This window comes from Dipodomys merriami, unplaced genomic scaffold (genome assembly GCF_024711535.1).
Source record: "Dipodomys merriami isolate MVZ:Mamm:240054 unplaced genomic scaffold, mDipMer1.0.p SCAF_25, whole genome shotgun sequence".
Lineage (NCBI taxonomy): Eukaryota > Metazoa > Chordata > Mammalia > Rodentia > Heteromyidae > Dipodomys > Dipodomys merriami.
The window spans coordinates 23,219,690-23,242,573 of NW_027203937.1; the positions used below are offsets into that span (position 1 = coordinate 23,219,690).

At 44.1% G+C, this 22,884-nt stretch overlaps 1 protein-coding gene across 5 annotated transcripts in view; it reads right to left on the reverse strand.

The window, feature by feature from the left end:
- Dennd2b (DENN domain containing 2B) overlaps positions 1-22,884 on the reverse strand; it is a 160,717-nt gene that overhangs the window by 94,968 nt on the left and 42,865 nt on the right. For 3 of the 5 annotated variants that reach the window (XM_070035264.1, XM_070035265.1, XM_070035263.1), the window contains one exon: positions 16,931-17,022. The gene's annotated coding sequence lies outside the window, so the exon portion shown is untranslated. Of the gene's footprint in view, positions 1-1,543; positions 1,695-16,165; positions 16,512-16,930; positions 17,023-22,884 lie in introns of those variants that run through there. The other 2 variants (XM_070035262.1, XM_070035266.1) reach the window with 2 other exon arrangements.

The following is a 22,884-nucleotide window of genomic DNA, read 5'->3' on the forward strand; positions in this document are numbered from 1 at the left end:
ATCTCCAATAAACCACTCAGAAAACTGGTAGTGGTGCTATGGCTCGAGTGGTAGAGCACTAGCCTTGAGCTGAAGAGCTGAGGGACAGCACCCAGGCCGAGAGGAAAAATCAAAGGAAAAAAAAAAATCCTCAGTCAATTCAAAGTGAGAAAATTTTCAGTAAAGTGTAAGTCAGGGTCAAATATATAATACAAAATTTGCTATTTTCTAAATAAGTATACAATTCAGTGGCAATATAATTGATCACCATTATTTGTGGCAATATAACCATCACCAATATTTCCCCACAAACTCTGCAACATAAAGAGCTAACTTTCTAATCTCCCCTCTCTCTGAACTCTAGATAACCTGTTACTTATCCTCCTCTCTACGAGTTTGCCACATCAGTTGTCCATGATGCATAAGCAGAATGACACAATATTTGTACTTTTTGTATGGCATTATTTCCATTAGCACAACATCCAAAGTTCATGCAAGTGTAGCATGAACTTTGAATTTCATCCTTTTATATAGCTGAATACTATTCCATTGTATGTATACACTACATTTTGTTCAGCCCCTGGTCTGGTGGTGAACACTTAGGTTGTTTCTACCTTTTACTGGAAATAATGCTGCAATAAACACTGGCATTCAAGTCTCTTGAGTCTCCCTTTTCAATTCTTCTAGGTCCATATCTAAAAGAAATGGCACAGCTGAGTCACAGAGCAATTTATGGCTTTTTATGGAGTGGCCAATGCTTTCCACTGCAGCTGCAACTTTACATTCCCATCTGCAGTGCAGGAGGACATGAACTTCTCTAAATCTTCATCAACCCATTTCACTTTCTATTTTTGACTAAAGGATACTCTTATTTTTTAAAAAATGCATGTATCCATAAATGCACCATTTAACACATGTGACCCCATCTTTGAAGCTTGGATTTATGGGAAAGGTTCATATTCTTAGATACTATTCTCCATTTTGTACAAGTTTTTTAGAACACGTGTTGCTTTTGTTATTTCTTTTTAATGTTAGGAAAAAAATTAGCCTGAGACAGCTTCATGCATGCTTGCTAATGCAAAACATATGACGATTTTGGTTTAAAGGACATAGCTCGGCCCTGATCAACACAGTAAAAAGAACTGAGGCCTAGTCCCAGCTCTGCCAGTGGCTCTTTTCTCACTGCTGAGCTCCCATGTCCCTGAGGCTGGATCTGCCAGAATGCCAACTAGAATGCCAAGAACAGGTTGCAGCTGTGTGGACACAGTGACTCCCCCAAACTGGGAGCAAGCAGCATGGCATCTAGAAGGGCCCTAGATCCATCATCTTAGGCTACCAGTAGTAGCTACCTTTATCCCAGTGTGTCCTGAGCTACACAAGGCCAAGTTATCTTTAACTCCCTCTTTAGAATTCCACTATTTTGCAGAGCTAATAAAAAGAAGCTAAAAGAAAGCAGAAACATGGGAAAGCCAGACAGGGGGAGAGGAAGACTCTTCTAAAAGGGAGAATCAAGCCCAGATAAAGAGTCAAGAAACAATGCCAAGGAAGAGAAAGCTTATCTCACCTGAGGCCACAGGAGCTGGAGCAGACAGCAAGGGGCCATGCCCGAAGCCATGCTTCTCTGAGACAACTGACCCAAGGTCCCCTGTGTGAGCTTGGACAGGCAGAAAATCTGACCTCTGTGGGAAGAGGCACTAAGGTCTGGGGAAGTGAAAGCCAAGTGAAATCCTCTCTCCCAGGTGCTCTCAGCCTTTCAGCTGCTAACTGTGGACTTTGCCCTTGAAATCTAATTCCTGGTCTAACAGATAATCTCCCAGGCATGTCTTGTGTAAACTTGGCTAATCAACAGAACTTACTCAGTGCAGAGACTGCTCAGAGTTCCTGCCAACTAGGAGGCTGTGCTCAATGGCAAGGGGGAAACTTTTCCTGCCATAAATGTCACCTGCCCCAGTGGAATCAAGGATCCAGGGTGGCATTTTCCAATCAGAGAACAGGTCTTCAGAGATAAGCACACAATTGGAAAGCTCACCCAGAAGTGACATGGAAGAAGAGACCAATCATGGTAAATGAGAGCACAGACCACGTTATATTACAGGCCTTGTTGATGTGACACAGTCAGCCAGCAAGAACTTAAACAAAAGACTTGTATATGGGAAATTCCAGGTTGTCAAAGAAAGCAAACCAATTAACCCTTCTTGCATCTCACCCGCCAAAGCTCTTAAATGGTAGTTCTCCAAGTGAGGTATTCAGACAGCAGCAGCAACATTACTTCCAAACTCATTAAAAATTCAAATTTTTGCCAGGCACTGGTGGCTCACACCTGTAATCCTAGCTACTCAGGAGGCTGAGATCTGAGGATTGCAATTTGAAGCCAACCTGGGCAGAAAGTCCCCATGAGACTCTTATCTCCAATTAACCACTTAAAAACTGGAAGCGGCACTGTGGCTCAATTGGTAAAGTACTAGCCTTTAGCACAGAGAGGCTCAGGGACAGTGCCCAGACCATGAGTTCAAGCCCTACAATCAACAAAGAATAAAAATCTAAATCTAAGCTAGGTATAGTGGTTCATGCCTGTAAACCCAGTTACTTGAGAGGCAGGATTAAGGTCCAAGGCTGACCTAGGCAAAAGAAAAAACCCTACCTACCTAAAAACAAAAGCAAAATTGACAGAATCTGGCTCAAATAGTAGAGTGCTTGCCCTAAATTCACTCCCCAGTACCATCAAAGACACAACAACAACAACAAGAAAACCACAAATTCTCCGACCCCACTTCAGACTTACTAAATTGGAAACAAGCTCTCCAGATGGATGTCTGGCGCACATTCAAGGCTGAAAATCGGGGCTCCAAGTCTTCCCAGAGCTCTGCAATTGGGAGCACATATCCTACCCCCAGCCATCCTTCATTCTCAACTCTTAAGTGAATTTGGAGGGACTGGGACATCTCCTATCTGGTTTGTCACAATGAGTGGGGCAATATTCCTCTCACTCCAGTTGCATCTTCCATAAAGTCTTACATGTTTGTTTTCTATAGTCCAAATCCAATTGCGTTCCTTTCCTGGTTTTAGAAGAAGAGTGATTCCCAGCGCGTGGGTGGTTTTGATTGTCAAGATCTGACCTCAGCCCATTGTTCAGCCTCATCTTCAGCTCATCTGATTGAGTCAACTCTGATTCAATGGTTCAGATTCACTGTTCAAAGAATGGGTGTTGAAGACTATTTGAAAACATCCCAGCAAGGAATCTTTCTCAATTGCACACTCTTTCCTTCAGAAGCAAGACAGTAATGAAACAGACAGGAAAGTAGAACCCATTACTTTATGTAAGAAACTGACTGGTAGATCACACCTATAAATCCTAGCTACTCAAGAGGCTGAGATCTGAAGATCATAGTTCAGACAGTCAGGGCAGACAATCCGTGAGACTCTTACCACCACTTAACCAGCAAAAAGCTGGAACTTGGAGGCATGGCTCAAGTAGCAAAGTGCCAGCCAGGAATGGAAAAAGCTAAGGTATAATGTGAGATCCTGCATTCAAATTCCAGTACTGGTTTAAAAAAAAAAAGGAAAAAAGAAGCTACTTGTTCTCAAAAATCTATGCTGTCTCAGATGCTGGTGACTCATGCCTGAGCAGAAAAACCCACAAGACTCTTACCTTCAATTAACCACCAAAAAGCTGGAAGTGGAGCTGTGGCTCAAGTGGCAGAATGCCAACCTTGAGTGAAAAAGCTAAGAAATAGCACCCAGGTCCTGTTCAATTCCCAGAACCCACTCACACAAAAAAAGAAGAAATAGGGGGGCTGGGAATGGCTTAGTGGTAGAGTGCTTGCCTAGCATGCATGAAGTCCTGGATTCGATTTTTCAGCACCACATAAGCAGAAAAAGCCAGAAGTGGCACTGTAGCTCAATTGGTAGAGCACTAGCCTTGAGCACAGAGAGGCTCAGAGACAGAGTCCAGGCCCTGAGTTCAAACCCCAGGACCAGGAATGGGGGAAGGAGGAGAGGAAGAGAAGGAGCTGGTATAGTCCTATAATCCCAACACTCTGAAGTCTGAGGCAGAATTGTGAGTTCAAGCTTCAACCTGGTTTACCCAGTGAGTTCCAAGCTATTCTGGGCTATATAGTAAGACTTTGTTTTTTTGTTTTTTTGTTTAAAAAAAAAAAAAAAAAAAAGAAGGCCAAGGGGCTGGGAAGGTGGCTCAGTGGTAGAGCACTTGCCTTGCACGCATGAGGCCCTGGGTTGGATTCCTCAGCACCACATAAGCAAAAAAAAAAAAAAAAAAAAAAAAAAAGCCAGAAGTGGCACTGAGGCTCAAGTGGTAGAGCGCTAGCCTTGAGCTGAAGAGCTGAGGGACAGCGCCCAGGCCCAGAGTTCAGGCCCCACGACTGGACCCCCCCCCAAAAAAAAAAAAGAAGGCCAGAGCCAATGGCTCACACCTGTAATCCTAGCTACTCAGGAGGCTGAGATCTGAGGATAGCAGTTCAAAGCCAGCCTGGGCAGGAAAGATTGTAAGACTCCTATTGCCAACAAACCACCAGAAAACCAGAAGTGGCGCTGTAGCTCAAGTGGTAGAGCACCTGCCTTGAGCTGAAGAGGTGAGGGACAGCGCCCAGGCCCATAGTTCAAGCCCCATGACGACAAAAAAATAAATATGAAAATAAAAAAAGAATAAATACAAAATACATAAAAATATAAAACAAAATATATAAATATACATATAGAAATGTGGATCACTAACACCTAGCTATATAGGAGACTAAGATATGGAGGATTGCATTTTGAGGCCAGCCTGAGCAGAAAAACCCATGAATGAGACTATGTCTCCAATTAACCAGCGAAAAGCCACATTGGAGGTGTGGCTCAAGTGGTAGACAGTTAGCTAAGAAAACAAGCCAAAGACAGTGAGTTCAAACTCCAATGCCACCCACAAAAAAATATATATTATAAATTATATATTAATATTATATGTTAACATACATATAGTTAACATATGTTAGCATACATATAGTAACATGTATGTATGTTATATAATAATATTTATTCAATGAATATATAAACAATAGTTTCTGAAATAACAGAGGCAGAGATGGATCACCCTCTTCTTTGACTAATGGCAACAGGAAGGGATGGATTCCAAGAAACAACTATAAACTAGAAAGAAAAGAGGATGAGTATGAACCCTTGGGGAACACCAACAAATAAAGTCATCCCAGCTCCCCACTAACAAAACACTACATGCCAAGGATGGGGGGGGGAAGGGGGCGGAGCACTGACTGGTGCTGCCCTCTCCAGGGCTTTCTGCTTTAAACTTCCTCTAGGGAGCCATGCAGACATCTGACTTTAGATCTTGCAGGTGAAAACAAGTCTAGCTAGCATTGCTTGTGAAACCCACCCACAAGCAGTTGTGGCTTCTGATATAATAAAATGAAAAGCTTTTTAAAGTTCCATTTAATGAGATTTAAGTAAAATTTTTTAAAAATCCCTGCTGTTTTCTTTTCAACTTGATCCTCGCCATTGCCCCTTAGGCACTTACTCAGAGCTGAGTTAACAAAATCTTCCTTACCACCAGCCTTCTCCCAGCTGGCTCTCCTAGCAGTTGGGCCATAGGCAGCCAAGGTGACTCACAGCCAGAAAGGATACCACTGCCCATTCCCTTCTGGTCTTAGCCCAGAGAGTGGGTAAATGGGGGGGAGGGGAAGGCGGCAAAGAACATAAGGAACTTCAGTGCTTTCTTTCTAGAATCCAAAGCCATAATCCTCTGAAAACAGCAGCTGAGTTAGTCAAGCCAAAGAGTACAAGGCAAGGTCACTGCATGGCCAAGATCCACTGTTCTAGGTATTTTCCTGTCCCACTCATGTGTCCCACTTCTTCATAGCTGACAGAGCCAGTCAGTCTTCCCTTTCCTTTCCCTGTTTGCCTTCCTTTTTGCCAGGTGACAAAGTCCATACACACAGGGTCTGACCTTGTCCTCAGATCTTTGAAAATGGGAACAGTTCACAATGAGACCAAAGGATACTCTTAGGGGAAAAACACAAAGGCCCAATGCCTATATGCCTCTGATCACATAAAATAATATGTATCGAAATGAACTCCAAGAAATGGAAACAAGAAGGGTTTTTTTGTTTTATCTGTGTTTTCTTTTTGTCTTGTTAGTTCATTTATCTGTCTTTGGGAGGCTAACGGTGGGGGGGCACAGAAATGGGACAAAGGGTGAACAAATTCAGCAGTGGTACTCACTAGACAATATTTTGAAGATGAACTACAAAACTTGTGTGTGGGGATAGGAGGGAAATACTGGGAGAAAACAAAGGAAGAGGTGACATTGTCCGAAAAGAAATGTACTCATTACCTGACTTAAGAAACTGTAACCCTTCTGTGCATTAATTAAAAAATGTTTTAAAAGGGACCAGTTGATTATACTCCTATAGTCTTCATCTTTAATTACTCCATAAGAACACATGATAGATCACAAGCTTCCAATAAATTAAATACGAGGGGGTGTGGCTGGTAGAAGTTTGTGCCAAGGAAACTAATCACTAATACTAAGGAGGGGGCTTCAGGACTGAACGTCATCAGGAAGCTTCTGAAGAAGCTGAGCACTGCTTATGGGAGCTTACAGAAAAAATGGAATCTCTGACCCTAATCCACAATTTGTTCTTCTAAGGCAAAAAAAAGAAGCTTGAGCACCTACTCCCAGGAACTCCTCATTCTGCCCTTGGCCTGCCTGGGTTCAGCAGGCCCATAAATTGGCACTGTTGATATGACCTATCCAGGCTGTATTTCAACAAGAGATAACAACAAAGCTGAGAGCTTTGGTAGCACTCAAAGGAGATTTGAGGGACTTAAAACACACTGCTAAATTTGGCAGCAAAAGTTCCTGGTTCTTGCAGTTGGAAAAGGAAATCTCTTTATAATTATGCTGGTAGATAAGGAGCTACTTGCTGTCTTTAGAAATAGATTACAACCTCTTCATCCAGATCCCCTACTCCTCTGGGAGGAGTCAGAGTGGTTATGGGAGGCAAGTCTCACCTGGGCTCGGGTCAAAATGTCTCTTTGGAAGAATAAAGTTCCAGGAGCAGCTTCATGTCTAAGACACAACACTTGCCTGGAGATACCTGGCACTTTTCAATACCTGGATTCCTCTGTCACCAAGTTTCCATATTCTTTCAGCCTGTCAGCTCTCTCACTGCCATCCTGCTCCTCCACCAGGGTTCTGTCATGGCCCTACCTCAATGCCACACAATATACATCACTCATCAGAGAGGGCCCCTGGGCCTTGATGCTCCCTTGGGGGTTGGCCAAACTCCCCCTCTGGTCCTCTGAATCCAGTCTAGAATCCAGAATCTAAATGCCATTCTTCCTGGATGCCTCTTCCCCTAATATGCAGAATGGTCTTTGGTCACTCAGAGACTACAGGCAAGGTCATGCAGGAAACTGCCATTTTTCTACACTAAGAGGAGGCAACAGTGATGGCAACATTGGTCACAATCTCTAAAGCAGAACAAACAGACACCCTAGACATCTACTGACCAAATTTTCCCAGGGATACCAAGTGAAACTCACCTTTTTGTCCCACTTACTGACAGACTTTCTAAGCTTACTAATAGCTGGGGCTTCCTTATGGTTGTTGTCAGCAAGTCCTATGCACCTGAGAACAAGTTTCTAGTCTCCAAGCTATAGAAACCAAGTCAAAATGTTTCCTAGAATCCCACTGGTGAGGCAAAAAGTTACTCAAATATTTTTTATGTGTCATTAAAGGTTATTTATTTATTGTTAGTTATTATTTAGGTGTCATTAAAATATTAAACTTACTTTGATACTTTTTATATGTTGGCCATGTGAGGAAATAAAAAGTATAGAACAGTATATATTTAAATTTCATAGAACTTCAGGGAATCTGACTGGAAAGACAAGACATACACTTTTTCTTTTTCTTTTTTTTTTTTGTCGGTCGTGGGGCCTGAACTCTGGGCCTGGGGTGCTGTCCCTCAGCTCTTCAGCTCAAGGCTAGCACTCTACCACTTGAGCCTCAGCCCCACTTCTGGCTTTCTCTGCTTATGTGGTGCTGAGGAATCGAACCCAGGGCCTCATGCATACAAGGCAAGCACTCTACCACTGAGTCACCTTCCCAGCCCCAAGACATATACTTTTGAAAAGTTAAGTCCGAATGCCAGTAAGAACACTCAATCCAGCCTGGTGCTGGTGGCTCATGCCTGTAATCCTAGCTACTCAGGAGGCTAAGATCTGAGGATTGTGGTTCAAAGCCAGCCCAGGCAGGAAAGTCCATGAGACTCTTATCTCCATTAAAATACTAGAAAACCAGAAGTAGTACTGTGGCTCAAGTGGTAGAGCACTTGCCTTGAGTTGAAGAACACAGGTATAGTGCCTAAGCCCTGAGTTCAAGCCCCACGACCGGGGGGAAAAAAAAAAAAAGGACACTCAATCCATAGCTTCAACTTTCTAGAAAAGGAAACTAAAGCCCAGAGAAGTCAAGTTACTTTCCCATGTATAGCAAGTCATGTAGAGCCAGACTGAAACTCAGATCTGCTAAACACATGGCTAAGGCATCTCTTGTTATGTCAATGGAGAAAGCAAGTAAGAGGGAGAAAGTATCAACAGCAGCAGACATTTAGTGTTTGGGTCCAGAACTAAGTTGAATGCTTACAAAAAGTAAGTAGTTTAATTACAACAACCCTTTGAAATGGACAAGATTATTACTCCTAATTTACAAATGAAGACACCCAGTCTTACAGAATTAACTTTCCAGAAATCTCTGCCTTTTTCCAGATAGAAAAAGGAAGAGCCAGATTATGAACCCCTAGAGCTGGCTAGAAAGCCTACACTCCAAGATAGATCTTAAAGAATTCATGAAGCCTGGAGCCGGTGGCTCATGCCTATAATACTAGCTACTAAGGAGGCTGAGATCTGAGGATAAAAGTTCAAAGCCAGCCTGGGCAGGAAAGTCCATGAGTCTCTTATCTCCAATTAGCCACCAGAAAACTGGAAGTGGTGCTGTGGCTCAAGTGGTAAAGTGCACACCTTGATCTGAAAAGCTCAGGGACAGTGCTCAGGCCTAGAGTCCAAGCCCCACAACCGAAGGAAAAAAAAAATCATGGAGATCCATGGAAGTATGTTGAGGAGGGCTAGACATGAAGTCCTTATCTGGAGCAATGAAGGGCCTGAAATGTGCCTGGGTTGGCATGCAGGAAAGGGGCAGGCAAGAAGCAGTTCTCGAGTAGTCTTCCTTGCCTGTGAGAGTAAGTACCTACAGAAGGATAAAGCAGCACCTACGAGGCTGGGTTGAAAACTACTGCAGAGACCTTCTTGAGGTCTTTAACAGAAAGGTGAAAGAAATACATCATGAACTACTTGTCAAAGAACAGGCTAATTTGTTCCTACTGTAGTGGCCCCACTCTAACAGAAATACACCAGCCCTCCTCTCTTCAAATGCTGCTCTAAGTTAGTCATTATAAATGGAACGTTTACTCTGTTCCAGGTGCTGGGCTATTCACATGTATCATGTACAGTTTTACATCTAACACTTCACTTAATCCACAACCCTAACAAGGTGAATGCTATTGGCTTATCCATATTTCATGTGACTCAGAGAAAACTGAGGCAAAGAGATTAATAACGTACCCAATACCACACAGCGGTGTGAGAGTTTAGACTCACATATTAGGCTTAGGCCTTAGAGACCCCTGGAGCTCCTGTTCTTCATCTCTGCACAGCACACTGCATGTAAGATACTTATAACAAGTGCAAATGGTATATCAGTGACACCACATACTCACTGAGCATCTCTAATAGTCTCTAATGGACAGACACACTAAAAACCATCTATAGCTAGACACTGATGGCTCAGGCCTGTAATCTGCACTCAGGCAGCTGAGATCTGAGGATCTCAGTTTAAAGCCAGCCTAGGTAGGAAAAGTTCCAAAATTCTTATTTCCAATTAATTAGCAAAAATCCAGAAGTGTAGCTGTGGCTCAAGTGGTAGATAGTTTTGAGTGGAAAAGCTAAGGTACAGCACCCAAGCCCAGAGTTCAAGCCCTAGATCTGATTCACACTAACACACACGCACGCACGTGTGCACACACACCCACCCCCCCACACACACAGAGTCTATAATACTCAAATTTAGAAGAATACTATGAGACAACTGGTGTTCCAAGACACAGATAAACACTTAAAATACAGTTCCTTCAATGAAACTAGAGTTCTAAAAACTAGCTGACCTAAAAGGTTTTTTCTTTCAAAATTTCTCTTTCCTAATCTCCTCCTCAGATATCTAAAACCTTCATTCTCCTCACAATTCCTATCCTCTAGCTGGCTCTCTTCCACCATTCAATCAGTGCTTTAACTTAGTCTAAGAATAGAACCCTCCCCTTCCTTCTTTGTCTCAGTCTAAGAGCATTATTAAGATAGTCACTAACTCTACCATGAAAACCCCAAACTTCAGCAGGTCTGTGTTTACTCTCTCTCAGTCACACTGAGAGGCTTGTACTGGAGCAGTGGGCAGGAAATTAGGACAATACAACATCTAATACAATATACTTGATACTTTTTGGATCCTCCCCAGCCCTGGCCCAGACATCCTGTATTCACTGACTTAATGAATGAACAGATCAAGTGGGTATATATGAGCACCAGAGGTGCCTCTGACCCAAGAGCAAATAAACAGGTATGCTGTCCCCAATGCTGGCCACCCCACCCTACCACTGATCCTTAGGACCTGTACAAAATTGTGTATTTGGGTTCCCTGGAGACAGTCCAGCATTCTACTACATTGTGAAGCCTCCTGCCCAAGTTCTTCCATCTGCTGCCTCTCATCTTCTCCCCAAACATTTGCCCAGGGTCTCCCTCCTATTTCCCTCTAGAATCTTCATCTTAATCCAGATCCTATCTTCCACAAGCCAATGTTTATATCATTATTCTTCAGGTTCAAATAGCCAGGCACACACCCATGCATTGTGCTGATTCCTGTAAGTTAACCTCTAGTCACATACAGACCTTTCAGCTACCACAAGCTTTACAAAAGACACTGGATCTTTCAGAAACTAAAGTGGTCTCATGACAACCCCTTAGAAATGTGCCTGCTTTTGTTTAGGGCAGCTCCATACCCTAACTGCCTATAATTCATTCTTTTATAAGGATAGTGAAATCAAATATTCAGACAGTTTTCAGATGAGACAAGCACTGTGATAGTTTCAACAGCCCCAAAGCACAGTATATTCATTTTATCAGAGCCAATAAAAACAAGAGAAGAGATCTTTAGAGGAATTCTTCAAAAAGATAGTTAAGACGTGTTTAACATCTTCCTTTCCCTCTCAAAACACACATGCACATGCACACAGACAGACAGACAGACAGACAGACAGACACACACACACACACACACACACACAGTTTTCTAGGGCTTAGAGCTAGAAATAGAGATTTTTCTATCAGCACAATTTGTGTGACATGTTCAGCTAAGACATACATGCCTACTATGTTCTCCCACCTACCCACTGAGATGAAGCACACAGTATTTCCCCATTAGCATAAAGAGATCAACAGACTCTCTACCCCAGAAGACACACACTAAGCAAGTTTTCTCACAAACTTTAAAAAGAAATCTCAGGCTGGGAAGGTGGCTCAGTGGTAGAGTGCTTGCCTCACATGCACGAGGCCCTTGGTTTGACTCCTCAGCACCAATAAACAGAAAAGGCTGGAAGTGATGCTATGGTTCAAGTGGTAGAGTGCTAGCCTTGAGCTGAAGAGCTGAGGGACAACGCCCAGGCCCAGCATTCAATATCCACGACCGACAAAAAAAAAAATCTTTGCCTTATATGCCAGATAGTATATATGTGTGCAAGCACATGCATGTGCGTGCACACCCACACCTTCCTGCCCCCTTCCCTATTTTCTATGGTCCTGCTCAATGACTGTCTGCCTGCAGCTTTTCCTTCCCCAGCCTCCCAACACCCATCTAAGGCAGAAGCACAGAAGACAGGCAAAGGGCTGCTGCTGCCCCACTTCAGGCTGATACATGTTAACCTTGCTTGGCCCCTTCAGCAAACTTCCCTAGGTCTAACAATAGAAATCAGAGTCACCCAAGGGGGCTGGGAAGGTGGCTCAGTGGTAGAGAGCTTGCCTTGCATGCCTGAGGCCCTGGGTTCGATTCCTCAGCACCACATAAGCAAAAAGAAAAAAGCCGGAAGTGGCGCTGTGGCTCAAGTGGTAGAGCGCTAGCCTTGAGCTAAAGAGCTGAGGGACAGTACCCAAGCCCAGAGTTCAGGCCCCACGACCAGATCTCCCCCCCAACCCCCCAAAAAAAGAGTCACTCAAGGCAGTAATTGTTTGGGGTGTTTTTTAACTGTATTTTTTTGTCTTTTATTTGTTGGTACTGGGGATCGAACCCAGGACTTTGCACTTGCTAGGCAAGTGCTTTGCCACTGAGCTACATCCCAGCCCCCAAGGCAGTAATTGTTGTTGTTGTTTTTTAATAAATGCTTGATTGTGTGTGTTTGTTTTTGTGGGTCGTGGGGCTTGAACTCTGGGCCTGAGCACTGTCCCTCAGCTCTTCAGCTCAAGGCTAGTGCTCTACCAAGGCAGTAATTGTTAACAGGCCACTTTCCCACAGGTACTCAGACCCTCTTACCTCCATTAGGCACTGGGCCACCTGCCCAGAGCAGATCTCAGAATCCAGATGCAGTGGGGAGTAGGACACAGTCTTTAGGTTCAGGCCAGTAATGAGGCCATGCTACTTCAAATTCGAAGAGCCTCCCTCAAACTGCTCACCCAGTCCTTTCTTCCAGGGAAAAGAGGGACTAACTATACCAGCAGAACCAAAGAATGCCCTTGGCCCGTTCCCCAAGATATTTCAAAGTTTCAATTTCTTTGGGTGACCAATCTTTCACATTTTAGAGAAAGAGAGCCCAAGGGGACTGTGTACAGGAAAGGGGAGCAGAGGAAGGGGAGAGAGAAGGAGCGAAACTAGGAAAGTTACTTTTTAATTCTTAAGGAACTAGAGGGATCCAATTTGTGAGTCAGCTCTGGGAAGCTACACTGATGGGGAGTGGGGAACAGCTGCAGCCTGACCTAAGCTCAAGACAACTTCTCCTTCAGCCCTTAGAGGCGGCTGTGTGTTGTGACTCACATTAGAAGGGAGCTCGATTATTTCATTAACAAATTAAAAGAACAAAAATCCTTACCCTATCCTGAGTCTGCTCAGGCGTGGCCGAAAGGTTTTCCCCTGTCCGATGGGAGAGGCTGAGGCTACAGGAGGGACAGCACTGAGGACAGACGTGGGACATCCTTGCCTAGAGTCCCCCCTTCTTCCCTGTTATTCCATTCCTTGGCACCATCCTATGACATATCAAGTATCTGCCCTTGGAATTCCTACTTCCTTGTTTTTCTTTATGGTTTTCCCCTAAGCTATATAGGCTTACAAGTTCCTGAAAGAGCTGCCCAACCCCTAAGGAAGTTTTCAGAGTCATACTCTTTCCTGTCAATTAGAACCTTACCTTTCAATCCCAGAGTAGAGCAAAAGGCCCCTCTGCCCACCCCAGACAATTCCCCCTCTAGATCTGAGCAGGATGAGGGAACCAGGGTCTGCACTAGCAGACTCTCTTCCAACAACTAAAATGTATGGCACCATGACTACAGGGAGCTATGGGACACTGGAAAAGTTGAGCTTCTCTGGGAATCCCTCCTGCACTAAAAAACAAGCCGAATGATCTACAGAAAGCTTCCTCTCTGAAGGATTATTTATGAAGCTCAAATGTCTATAGTGAACACTGGTATTAAACTTCCCAACCCAAACAAAGCACTATTTGTTAACCATCTCAAAGAAGACTTCTTTTCTAAAGAAGACTTTTTAAGGTTTTTCTCATTTTGATTTACAAATGCAGAAAAGTAGAAGACATTTTATAAATGGAGGAACCAGAACAAAGAGGTAAAGTGACTTTCCAGAAGAGATTTGTCAAACTTCAGTTCATAACATATTATGCTATTTACAATTTGATTCACTTACAACTACTTTCATGGAAACTATCCCATACATAGTCCTGTGAAGAAGGTCTTATTATTATTTCTATTTTATCTGAAGTTTGTATAGTCCAAGGACTTGCTTGACATCCATCTCAAGTGACAAGCAGCAAAACCTGGCCATAGATGCTTTTCTTCTTTCTTTCTCTCTCTCTTCCTTCCTTCCTTCCTTTCTTTCTCTCTCCATTCCTTCCTTCCTTCCGTGTGTGTGTGTGTGTGTGTGTGTGTGTGTGTGTGTGTGTGTGTGTGCATGCCTGTCAGTCCTGAGGCTTGAACTCAGGGCCCTGGTCACTGTCCCTAACTTTTTTTGCTCAAGGCTAGCATCCACCACTTGAGCTACAGTTCCATTTCCAGCTTTTTGGTGGTTAAATGGAGATAGGAGTCTCACAGACTTTCCCACTTTGACTGGTTTTGAATTGAGATCCTCAGATCTCAACCTCCTGAGTTGCTAGGATTACAGACATAAGCCACAGGTTCCAGATTGAGTCCTATCTTCTTAGCCCAAATTTATTATTTTCACTGCTATATCAAAAGAAAGAACATCAGATCCTTAAAGCCCATGGCTAGTTCTTTTCACACATGCAGAAATGGAAAAGAGGAGTAGCTCTGGGCACATTCTCTTGAGTCCCGGAAAAGGCCTGAGATGCTATACGTTATATTGCCACTAAAATGAACCACTGGGTTCACAGACTTCTTTATCATATATCCCCCACACACAGTATCAGGCCACATTCCTCAAGCAAAACACAGGTTTCAAGCAAAGGATCCCAATAGTCTAGTAAGGGGATACACGTTAACTTTAGAAGTGGCTTATCTTGGGTCTAGAGCTACTGAGCTTTGGAGATTCAGACCACAACACTGAGACACATATGTATACATTCAGGCAGCCAGAATCGGGGACAGGGCCAGTGCTTGCATTGGCAAGCTGACCCGAAGTTAATCAGAAGGCCCCCTCATTGTTTGCCAGAACACAAAAGACATTCTGTTCAGAAAGTTCAAGAAGAAAAACTGAAGAGCCAGGACCACAGCTGTTCCCTCCACTAAAAAAGTCCCTGTAGCCAAATATAAGTTTAAGATGTAACATGACTGAAGGAGAAACACATCTCCTCATGAGTCTCTGCTCTGTCTACAGCATTCATTCTCTTCATAATTTTACAGACGGCCCAACTCTCTCAACAACGATAGAGCTGCCTTTCTAGAAGATGCTGCTACTAAGCCACACTGAGCTCAACCACACACTACTCCCTCTAGATCTGGATGAGTTTTACCAAAATTTAGGATAAGCAAAATAGGAGTACACAGTATGGAAACTGTATGCCCTGAGGATTAGATAAAGTTTAACCCAAGCAATCCACCCAGCATACTCCCAGCACCTGGTGCTCCCTAGCTCCTAAAAACTACCACATTAGGAGATTCCCTCTGCAACATCTGGATGAGACACCTCTTAGCAGGCTCCCCAACCCCAGGACAGCTTCCCCCTGACAACTCAGGAAAGCCTGAGACCCACCTCCTTCATGAAAGGGGTCTATTTACTTCTTATCAAACTACCTGGCAGAGAAAGCAAGGTCTCAGCTCAGATACCCCAATGACAGTGCCTCTGTTCTAAGAAACTGTTCCACAGGAACTTAGGATTCACTGTAAGCTCCTTGCTGAATTTCATTAGGTTTTTGTTTGGGTTATTTATTTATTTGCTATTTTTGTTAGAGGTCAGACATAGCAGCACCAAGAGACAAAACAGTGTCCACTAGAATTAACCAAGCCACTCCAAAGACAAAAGGCACTGGAATTTCCATATCAGAACTACAAGCAGTGCTGCAGTGATGAGAACTCATTTTTTCTCTCTTTATAAAAGAGTCTTCCTGTAAAAATATCCGGTGGTTTAGTGCTAACTAAAAAAAGGAAAATGATGCTTTCTAGAGCGAAGCCTAAACACCTTCAGCTTCAGCATGAGTGAGATCAGCGAAGATCTGCAAAGTCAAGAAAACTAGCTGTTTCCCTCCTCCTCCTCCTCAAGCTAATAGAATCCAACTGTTTGAGCATGACATCATTGCAGAGCCCCAAACCCAGTGCAGAGTACAGAACACACACTCACTGGCCTCCCGGAAAACAGTCCCAGGCCAGCAAAGAAAGGCGATCTTCCCCACCAAGCTAACCTTACCTGAAAGTCGCGGTGCTTTCCTGCCCCCTCCATTTTCAGCAGAGTCTGGCTCACACCTCAGTTGGTTAGGGAGCCCAGGGCCCCCAAATCCACTGGCTTAAGCTCACAGTACCTGCTGCAAAAGCTTCCCACCACTCCTTCCTCTGACCTTTCGTGGCGCTCCTTTCCAGCCAAGTGAGCCGAGGGCTGCTAGCCGGCCAGGCCAGTTGTCATGGAGACCCTGTCCTCCCAGGCGGCGCCTTGTGCAAGCTCTCAGTCTACCAGGAGCAAGAGCGCGCGTGCGCGCACACACACACATTCTCTCACTCTGTTCTAGGAGACTTCCATGAAACAGCACTGTCTTTTGATCAGTTCAGTCTTTGCAAACATTCCACTCCTCCTACCTCCCTTCCAGTCAACCAGGGGCTCTGGAGTGTTCCTGGGAACTTGCTTCAACAGCTCAGAGGGAAGAAGGGAGAGACAGTGAATGTTTTCCTCCCCGACCCAACCAGTCTCTCTCTCTCTCTCTCTCTCTCTCTCTCTCTCTCTCTCTCTCTCTCTCTCTCTCTCTCTCTCTCTCTCTCAAAATCCCCGCCAGGGGAGGAGGGAACTAGCTGGAACACTTGGAGGGGAAGCAAGCCCTTCCTCTGGGTCCTGGAGTATGGGTAGGAGGGACCCTGATGCACTGCCTTGACTTGTTTGTTCACTTGGGATTTTCCAGGCAGAAGCTGAGAAGGAAATGCACTCATATCCTGGGAGCTCGCCTGGACTGGCCTCCCTGCTTACCTTGCTGCCTGTCCAGGTCCTGGAGATGACTTTAACCAGTACAAGGACCCATGATACTAGTGTGGGACCAATGTCAGAGCAGCCTCAGCTTCCTGCAATGGAGAGAAAACACACTAAGTCAGGAACAGTAAGAGTGTCCAGGACAAGTCCATTGTCACAGGCAGGGCAAAAAACAAACACAATCTCTTCTCTCTGCCCTGCTCAAACCTCGTAACCAGGCCTCCCGTGGGCTGTCCCAATGCTAGCACAATACCTACAGCACAACAGTCCCTCTGACCTCACAGTCCCTGTGGACACTCATACTTTAACATTCTTTTATATGTATTATTGTTTCATCTTCACAACCTTTTAGAATATACTGGACAAGCCGGGCACCAGTGGCTCACGCCTGTTATCCTAGCTACTTAGGAGGCTGAGATCTGAGGATCACGGTTCAAAGCCAGCCCAGGCAGGAAAGTCCTAAGACTCTTAGCTCCAATAAACCACTCAGAAAACTGGAAGTGGTGCTGTGGCTTGTGATAAAGCACTAGCCTTGAGCTGAAGAGTTCAGGGACAGCGCCCAGGCCCAGAGTTCAAGCCCCGAGATCACTAAATAAATAAATAGAATATACCAGACAGATAGGTTTGTGAGCATTTTATAGATGGGAAAACAGACGCCCAGAAAAATTCAATGTAGATCCACAGTTATACAGCTACTTGGACAAAGAACTAAAGACAAGAGGCTAGTCAAGTAGCCTCTAATCCAGTATACTTACTACTAACGTTTACTCCCACCTGATCTTGAAAACTAGTCAGTTTTCTGATAACCAGTTATGAATTACAAGACTGGATTCCCAGGGGAAGGCAGAGACATTCCTCTGAGTCCTGGTAAGGTAAGCCTGACTGCAATTCTTCTAGCCTGAAGCCTTTTATGATAGTATCTATTTGGTGTAGAACATCCTGATACACGCATGGGAAGGAAAATATCCTCCCCTATAGCTATTCATTGTCTCTCCTTACACTGTTTCAAAATATATTTTAGCCCTACAGATCACCACAGTAGGCCCAAAAGTCAGGACTACTATTATTATACTAATTTGAACAGATTTGTTTTTCCAACCAAAACCAGGAAGTGACACAAACAGTACCAACCCTTCCAACTCTTTGGTATACATTAAGCAGTATAGTTTCAAGAGCATCAGGCAGAGCAGGGATCCAAAGACCTTGGCAGTGCCTGACCTAGTCACCTGCCATTGGGCAAAACATGCAACCTTCTGGTTTCCACCAGATACAATCTATTACCCAGGCAGGGCAGAGAAGAGCACTAAAAGAAATCCTCTCTGTCAAAGCACCTCTATAAGTCAGGTTTAGAGCTTAAAAACCTCACTCAGCTTCAAACAAACATAAAACACTACTAACAGTTGGTCTGTCCACTAGATGAAGACATGGAAGCTCCAGGACAGCATTTTCCAGTATTGTTCCCCAAAGGGATGCTAGAATCTTAAAGGCGGAAATCCCTTGCAGAAACCTTATGATTCTGATTAACCTTCTGTATACTGTGCAATTCTCAAAACAAGTTTTTGATTGACTTGAATTTAAAACATAAATAAATATGCCAGAAACTAAGGGAGAAGAAATGTCATAAAATCTAACAGGAAATGACAGGTTGGCCCACATCCTAAGTGGTGGGCACTATTATTTTAGTGGTGCAATCAAAACTTTAAAGGCTATGTGCCTAACAACTCACTATAAATATCCAACGTATCTAACTCCCAGTTCAAGCATCTCTCATAGGCCCTAGACTCCCAAGTCTACAAAGGAAGTCAGGATGGAAGGACAAAGCCAAGCATTGGTGGCTCATGCCTGTGATCCTAGCTACTCAGAAGCTAAGATCTGAGGATTGCAATTCAAAGCCAGCCTGGGCAGGAAAGTCCGTGAAACTCTTATCTCCAATTAACTACCTGAAAACTGTAAGTGGAGCTGTGTCTCAAAGTGATAGAGTGCTAGCCTTGAATGAAAGAGTTGAGGGACAATGCCCAAACCCTGAGTTCCAGCCCCATGACCACCACTATCACCACTACCACCACCAACAAAAAAAAAAGATGAAGGACAAATACAATATGATTAAATCCACAAACTTCTTCCTCCACCCACATCCAACAACTGTTTCTCTGTCCTTTTGGGTCCAGAAAGTATGCATTCCATTTTCCTACTCTCTATACTGAGAAGCAACAGGTGATTCCATCCATTTCTATAAGGTAAAATTCACAGTATAACAGTAATACCAATGAACATTTTTGAGCACCTATATATCAGCTTTTTTTTAAGTTTTAGGCAGAATGAAGGGTCAAGAGTTTGGGCTGAGTACTAAAGCTAGTAAGAGTCACTGCACTAAAGTAATGCAAATTTAGGGAGCTATAAAGACCCAGCACAGGATGTAGACCATGCTCCCCCTAGTGGCAAGCTGGAGTTACAGAGGCTGTTAAGGAAGAGACAAAGGACTCCCCTTGAGCTCTTTAATGGTGGGACAAGAACCTTTGTATTGGTGATTCTGTTACATATGAGCTTTTTGAGCTAGAAAAACCCAGGGGTAAGCTGATTCCCTCTGTTGTTTCTACAAGGCTAGACTCAACATCCATCCTACTTGATCGTTCCTGAAGAGTCAAGATTTTAGGGGTTGGGAAGGTGGCTCAGTGGTAGACTGCTTGCCTTGCATGCATGAGGCCCTGGGTTCAATTCCTCAACACCACATAAGCAGAAAAAGCCAGAAGTGGTGCTGTGACTCAAGTGGTAGAGAGCTCACCTTGAGCTGAAGAGCTGTGGGATAGTGCCCAGGCCCAGAGTTCAAGCCCCACGACCAGCAAAAAAAAAAAAAAAAAAAGAGTCAAGATTTTACAGACTGCCTGGTGCCAGTTGGCTCATGTCTGCAATCCAAGCTACTCAGGAGGCTGAGATCTGATTACTGAATCTAGCCTAGGCAACAAACCATGACTCTTATCTCCAATTAATGATCAAACTTATCTGGAAGTGAGCTGTGGCTAGAAAAAGCTAAGGCATAGCACCTAGGTCCTGAGTTCAAGCCCCAGTAATGGTAACACACACACACACACACACACACACACACACACACACACACACACACACGAAGGAAGGAGGAGGAAGGGAGAAAGAGAAAGAGAGAGAGAGAAAGAAAGAGAGAGGAGGGAGGGAAAAGATTTTACAGGCTTATACTGTCTGGTATTTGTTAAGAAACACAGTTACATTTGAACCAAAACCCTGGGAAACATCTCCCTACCTCTGTCTCCCCATATCCAACTCATTAAGCAACTCCGAATATTCTACTTACAAAATATATTTAATATCTACCCATTTTTCTCTACTTGCATTGCCCCTCATCTGTCACTCTTAATTACTGCAAAATCTAACTGTCCCAACTTCTACTCTAGCCCTTTCTGGAAATATAGGAAAAAGCAAACTCAGTTTTTCCTACATTCTCACTCGATAATCATCTCAAAAGATTTCTAACCAATTAAGCAAGTAATCAATTTTTCAGTAGGCACCAACTAAGTGTTCTTTAAGTCTGATGCTCCATAGAGACAGTTCTATTATCCTTAAGTTGAGCGCTCAGTCCCAAAGACTACATCCCCCTTCAACCTCACTGCAGATGCCAAGTGCACGCCCCACGCCACTGACTAACCATCTACAAATCAGAGCTTCCACACCCCCTCGTCAATTAATTTGCAAGACGGGCTCACTGATCTTAGGGAAACATTTATGCTTACCAGGTTATTAGAAATGATATTGGGGTACATGTGAACACAGATGGAAGTGATCTTTGGGCAAGATCACTTTGCACATACCCCGTATACAAAGTGATACTCCAGGCCCACTTCAGGCAGGGGTGCTACTGGGAATCTCTTCAGATTTGCCTATTCCAAAACTCTTAGGATCGAGTCCTCTGGGTTTTTATGAAAGCTTAATTATACTGGCATTGGTAACAACATAAGTGAAGGTGGGATAGTTCCAATCCTCTAGTCATGTGGTTGCCTCCACTGGCAACCAGCCCCTATACCAAGGCTATCCAGAAGCCCCAGCCTTCAGTCAACTCAATAACATACCAAAAAGGAGACACATCACTTTAGAAAGTCTAAGGATCTTAGGACTTGTCTGCCAGGGAAAGGGAAGGAAAATCAAATACATACTTCATAATATCACACTCACATTCATTTTCCACCTTTTCACATGACATATGTCATTTCCTGCTTAACACACTCAGGTGGAGTTGTACTAAACCTAAGATAAAATCTAAGTGCCTACCAAGACCTATAAGGCCTAGCATGATTCTTCTCTAGACTCCTCTCAGCACACTTCCTGTCCTTCTCCCTTCCTGTATCAGCCACACAGACATCTTTTAGTTCCCTAAAACTGACAGATTGTTTCTAGACTGTCTAGCTCAGCCTGGGACATTCCTCAACCCCACAGTCTGTCTGGATAGCCTTGGACTTACCTGGTCTCAACTTGACTCTCAGCTCTGGCTTTCCTAGCCCTCACGTCTAAATGCACCAATTATACATATCCTTTAAAGTACTACTCACAAATTTTTAAGGTCCCTGAGAAGAGATCTTTGACTACTTGGCTAACTTCCATAGCCCCCTGCACTTAGTATAGGACCTAGCGCAGAGCACACACAATAAATAACTACTGAATGAATGCATAACAAACCTTTCTTGCTGTCTTATAAGATAGAGAACAGTTATTTCATGTCATTCATTGTATCTTTTCAGAGCCTTACATCTTTCTTCATGAGCCTTGACTGTGGGCTCAATCAAAAATTCCTAAGTCTCCCTGTGGTTTGTTTCCCAGAACTTTCCTCGTAAGGTCACTCTCCTGGGGCTGCACTTCAGGGTTTTACAGCCTCTCTCATTACTTGATGCAGGCTCACAGTCCCTCCTCCACCACCACATCTTTGCCAAACCAAAAGGGCTACAGGAAGGGCCCAGCTCCCGTGAAAGCAAGGCTCACTAGAGTCAGCTTTCTACAGGGATGAAACGCCATCTCTCACCTCCTGGGATTAGACAGAAGAGCTTCACCAACAAAAGGCAATCTTTACTGGAGGAAAAGATGTGAGACAGAGGCTTTCTGCTCAAGGAAGTCTGGAGAGAAAAGAAAGGTGCCAGATATAGAATGTGAAAATTTGGAAATAGCCTGGGAAATGCCTAGAAGAAGAACCAATGCTAGCCCTGGATTCTTCCTCAGCCATCAGTCTCAAATAAAGCTGTTCTTACAGAGTCGAAGTAGCAATGTCTTCTGCTCCCTTGGAAGGCAATCTATCATGCATCTTTCACAGGGGCTCTAGCCTTCAGATCCCCAAAATAACTGACTCCCTCTTGAGGGAAATTCTAGCCCAGGAGCCTCATCTGCCAGGATCCACAGTGCTGTGGCCACTGCCATACATACATACTACTTACACAGCCATCCGAGGAAGGTAGAGATAGATACCAATTCTGTGTCCAAGGCCTGGCACTTTGTTTTATTTTTTGGGGGGGTGGGGGGTCTGGTCGTGGGGCCTGAACTCTGGGCCTGGGTGCTGTCCCTCAGCTCTTCAGCTCAAGGCGAGCACTCTACAACTTGAGCCACAGCGCCACTTCCGGCTTTTTTCTTTTTGCTTATGTGGTGCTGAGGAATCGAACCTAGGGCTTCATGCATGCAAGGCAAGCGCTCTACCACTGAGCCACCTTCCCAGCCCCAGGCCTGGCACTTTATAGTGGGAAATTCTCCTGTCCTAATCTTCCCTGCCACCTATGGACTACACATCACCCACCCAAAGGCAGAACTCTTATCTATAATAACACTATGTCCCACAACCTGTTATGAAGCAGCTATGAACATTTTCCTGTGGGACTGAACCCTCTCTCCTTCAGCCAACCAGCCTTCCAGGCCCAGGTCACCCTGGTCAACTTACAATCCTCAAAATG